The following is a 5,320-nucleotide window of genomic DNA, read 5'->3' as shown; positions in this document are numbered from 1 at the left end:
CTGATGTGTTTTTAACCAGGAGTCTCTTCTTAGCCCTCTGATGGGTGGATCCTTTGTGGTGAAAAAACCTTTATGACCCCAACAGTATTTATTTTAGCCAATAACATGTTTTATTACAAACGCAGAAACATCAGCAAAGCCAACTGGATGATTGTGATCAAATCCTAAGCTAATGTGTAAAGCCTGGGCAACCAACAATTTAGCCTCTTCAGACACTGTATCATCCTCCGACACTGTATCACCCCCCGACACTGTATCATCCTCCGACACCCCCTCTTTTAGATAATGAGCTATAGCGAAAAACATAGATTGTCATGAGTGTTGGAGGGGGTGTATAGACTCAATCTTTTCCTGCTTATGATATCACCATAGGGGACGCTTTTTAACTTTAACCGGACGCCTCCGTTTTTATTGTGAATGCCTGTGACAACAAACTCTAATGCATCATCAGTCAAGCTAGCGTCATTACTTTGTATAACTTGCGAAATCTGCTCTAGAAACGTATCATCATTGTAATCGTCACCAGTCGTGAGTACAGCCTGGATATCACTGGCCAACGACGGACCCCGCAGGACCACGTTTAAAACACTGCCTCGGACGGTTCTTTGAGAGCACTCTGTTATGACGCCTGTCAACCTCTCCCTGATAAAATTAGGTATCTCTTCTAAATTATCGATAGGGATAGTCCTTAGATCAACAGAGCGCCTAACCTCGAAGCCGTTAAAGTAGGGATAGTGTCTTATCCTCGTCTCATCATTAGCGCTGACTGCCCCTCCACACTCGGGGCCACCATCATCATCATCACCACCCCCACCACTACCATCACCACTACTGCCTCCATCAGCGCTACCCCGGACGCCCAACACCTCATCTACCCCCACCGTTGTTCCATCAGCATCGGCACCATCCTGTACACCATCACCTGTACAGGCCCCACCCCCACCACCACCACGCTGAATAGACGACCCTTCATTTACACTCTGTACAACCACTACGACATCATCGTCATTACCCCCCTGGCCAAAGAAACCTTCTATCTCACCCCCTCTGTCTAGATCCTCTAATACCCCGCACACAGTCCTCTCTATAGAATTGAATTCAGTACTATTTAACAATTCATCAAGATCTGTATCACACACGTCTATAGTATCATCAAACACATCATCATCGTCATCCTCATCACCCCAGGCATCTGACAATTCCGCCACCATGCCTGTATCGTTAGCAAACTCATTCATCAGCTGATCAAAACATGTGTCCGTACTAGTGCTACTACTACTACCACTGCTGGATCTACATCTCCTCTTGACATTGCCATTAATAGACTTGCATTTTCTTTTTCTGGGGCTCATGTTTATTGATTGATTACATATGTATTTACCAAAACGAATATACAACGTCACACAAAAAAAAAAACATAACAAAAAAAAAATCAAAGATATAAAAATAAAAGATGAATACGTGATTTTAAAAAGACACGATTTTACAAAAGACAATCCCCAAAGTTGACTAAGGCTACATCCTCTTGCGTCTCTTGAGCTTCTGAAACTTTTTTATTTAGGCCCACGAGCAATGTAAGCATTCTATCGATAGCTTTGGAGTGGTCACCTAGAGTTTTATCATGCGCTTTAACCTCATCCGCCACATTCATCACCTTAGACAAGCATTTAGCATAGTTTTCCCGCACAGCCTTCTCCCGTAGGGCTTCGACCCTGTAACGTTGGCGAGCTGTTATATCGTTGATTTTAACTTTAAGGGCTTCGATCTTGTAACGTCTGCGAGCTATTATATCGTGGATTTTAACTTTACGTTCGAGTTTCAGAATGCGAATAGCATAGACATCTTGTTCTGACCCTGTTTTTATGCCAGCCACAGGTACAACGGTAGAAGGTTCATCGTCTGTGTGTGTGGTTATACCGCCGCGGACCGGGCTGTGTCGTCACCACGGCTCACCTCAGGCGGATTGTTCAAAGGGGGTTTTAGAGGTAGATGGAGCGTTGGCCTTGGTCGACACCTCTTCTGCAGTATTCTGCAGGTCTGACGAGGGGGTGAGATCGCTCCTGTCCACCGATGGCTCTACTGCACGCTGTGGGGCATCCAGGCGCATGAACTGGTCGTCCCCCGGATCACCGTTAATCAGGAAGTCGCAATCTGCATCAGTCACCTCCGCATATGTTCTCTCCGGCCGGTCTTCAGGGGCCATGTCTGCGGTACCTAATTAAAAGAAAAGAAAATTAACAATCAATAATGATCAATAACGTGATATCTAGCGCTAATGTGTATGTACATCAGTATTTACAACTACCGACCGTTTGGTAGGCCTATATCATCACCCGGTTGCACAGCTAGGACCCCTCCTTCAGTCACAATATACTCACACGCTCTCCTCTCGGCTTCACCCCTCTTTGGTCTCAGCTATGACCAGCTTTATGGTCTCCCCTGATAACAGGCTTTGAGTTTTCCTCTCAGGCCTTAAATCAGTGACATCATCAGGTTTTATAACACACTCCTGTGGTGCTGTGGGTAGAGGTGCTATGAAAAAAGAAAAAGAAAAGAAAGCATAGAATAAGAAATGTGACGAATAGCAATTAGATAATACATCAGAATACCATAATAATATTTTGATACCTTACCTCTAGATGGACCCTCCCCATTGGTCAGATCAATAAGAGCTGGGCTTTGAGTTATCCTCGTCGACACAGTGTCAAACAGACCTAACACATAACATAGACATTGATTGTTTACCTCCAGGGTCTACATATAAGTAGTAATAATAATAATAGTAATAATTCAACCTTAATGATTAAAAGGGTAGGGTTATATACATACACAGTGGTGGGTCTGGATAATGGAACACATGTCCCTGTGCATCTGTTGAAATACCTAATAACCCACTTTTTCATCAAAACAAATATAAAAAAAAAAAAAAACAGTTACACAATGTCATAGGTCTAATATAACTGAAATAGAGAAGGTATTAGGAGATACTCACTGCTGATCAGCATGTTGTAGTGGGCTGTGTTTGTCTCAGTACGACTGGCGAAAATAAAAAGAGCTGCAGAGGTGGTTGTCTTCTCTTGGGTATGGACAGGGAATCAGTTGCCTAACAAATCCTGATCTATGGGTTTGTTTTTTTTATAACCCCACACCCAGTCGACACCCCTCAACGTATCAGATTCATTGATCACCACCCACCCCCCCCTGGACATATGCAAATCCTTCACCCCTAGGCCTACGCCCAACCTTGATCATCTCACAACCCCTGATCATCCATCGGTATCTGGTAAAATCGCTGACCCACAATAAAACATTATACAAACTCTGGATGGTCCACTTTACCCCCTCCTCTTCCCCATCCGAGAAAACAGACACACGGCCTTGCACCCTTCACTTGATGAACTTCCTCTACTATCTGCGGGAAAGCAACTCCGAATTAACAAACACATAACCCCCCTTCCTCATAACTCCTATCTGGACACCTGCAAATCCTTCACACACACACACACACACACACACACACACACACACACACACACACACACACACACACACACACAGTCCTACACCCAGCCATCAGGTCTGTCAGGGCACTGCCGGGTCATAGACAGCAGACCACCCAATAAAACATTATACAAACTCTGGATGGTCCACTTTACCCCCTCCTCTTCCCCATCCGAGAAAACAGACACACGGCCTTGCACCCTTCACTTAATGAACTTCCTCTACTATCTGCGGGAAAGCAACTCAGAATTAACAAAACACATAACCCCCCTTCCTCATAACTCCTATCTGGACATATACAAATCCTTCACACCCACAGCGCGTCCGCATATTATATATGTAAATATTAAATGCATGGTCAAAGGATAATGAGTGGAAAGTTGCTATCATTTAGCAACACAGCAACGAGCGCTGGAGCTAGTCTATGAACAGCAGCGCATACATTAGTTATCCCACGTTTTGATGGTAGTGTTTATTGCGAAGCTTTTACCCAGCGTGCAAAATACCCGTCAATATTCGGGGTAATGCAATCCAAGACAAACAGTCTATAGCCTACATGACAACACACACACACGCCCCCACTTAACAATTTTGATAAACCGATATGCTATAGTATTCGTAAAGCAAACACTGACATAGGAGGCTGCATTGACTAAAGTTGTTTCGATGTACGTTGTTTTAAGGAGAGACCAAGATGTACATTACAATAGTAATGACTGGTATCAATCTGGCGCATTTTAGAAGAGCAATCAACTGAATAAACGCCAGGTATATATCCTATCAGACACGCAATCAGTGAACTTGCAAATGAGAGCCTACAGTATGACCGATCGCGTGACATTATTTAACCATCCATCTACAGCAAATACGATCAGCCAGATACATCATTGACACACAAAGCACATTCGTCCATCCTGGCAGATGCTGACAGCCCACAACGAGCCAAACAGCACCACGGCGGGGTGCTCTCTCTCGCTCTCGCACACACACACACACACACACACACACACACACACACACACACACACACACACACACACACACACACACACACACACACACACACACACACACTGGCCTTGCACCCTGCACTTAACAAACATCCTCTAATGTCTGTGGGAAAGCTGCTCAGAATTAACAAACACATAACTAACCCTTCTTCTTGACACCTATCTGGACACACACACACACACACACACACACACACACACACACACACACACACACACACACACACACACACACACACATACACACACACACACACACACACACACACACACACACACACACAGACACAGTCCCACACCCAGCCCGCAGATCTGCCTGGCCCAGTCAGGTCACTGTCAACAGAACCCCCCCCCAATAAACATTATACGACCTCCGGCACTCTAAACCCATTAGCACTCCCTACTCCACCACAAGCACTTGCTCAGACATCACCCCCCCAGAAAACTGTGGCACCCGGGGAAAAACGAGCTCACAGCCATACGCACACTTCCGGTCTGAGACATGAATATTAATATCTGGACAGGAAGTAGGAGAGCTCCGTGATCGTTATAAGGGGGTTATATTATTAACTACTGTTGTATATTGAGCGTATACACACAGCTATGACGCCCGTTCAGTTTACAGAGTTCAGTATCACTCCGCGCCTAACTCTAACTGTTGTTTATGTATATATAAAAGCGATAGCGTAGTTCACTGAAGCCTAAAAAACATGTTGATTGCTGGAGAGGGTGGAAATGTTGTAAAGCAATAGGCACACGGTCGGCAATTTAGCCTACTATCGAGTTCGAGTGAACTCGATAGAAGGCTA

General features: G+C 44.8%; 1 long non-coding RNA gene across 1 annotated transcript; it reads right to left on the bottom strand.

The window, feature by feature from the left end:
• Positions 1-442: 442 nt before the first annotated feature.
• LOC311355889 lies at positions 443-3,968 on the bottom strand. The gene is made up of 4 exons (XR_014637546.1): positions 2,830-3,968; positions 2,634-2,714; positions 2,379-2,532; positions 443-2,214 (listed from the first exon to the last, which is right to left on the bottom strand). It is a non-coding gene; the product is annotated as an uncharacterized lncRNA (long non-coding RNA).
• Positions 3,969-5,320: the final 1,352 nt, after the last annotated feature.

Source organism: Micromesistius poutassou (genome assembly GCF_964030765.1).
Source record: "Micromesistius poutassou genome assembly, chromosome: 11".
NCBI lineage: Eukaryota > Metazoa > Chordata > Actinopteri > Gadiformes > Gadidae > Micromesistius > Micromesistius poutassou.
Note: the sequence above shows the minus strand (reverse complement) of the source record. Positions and strands in the feature narration are given on the sequence as shown.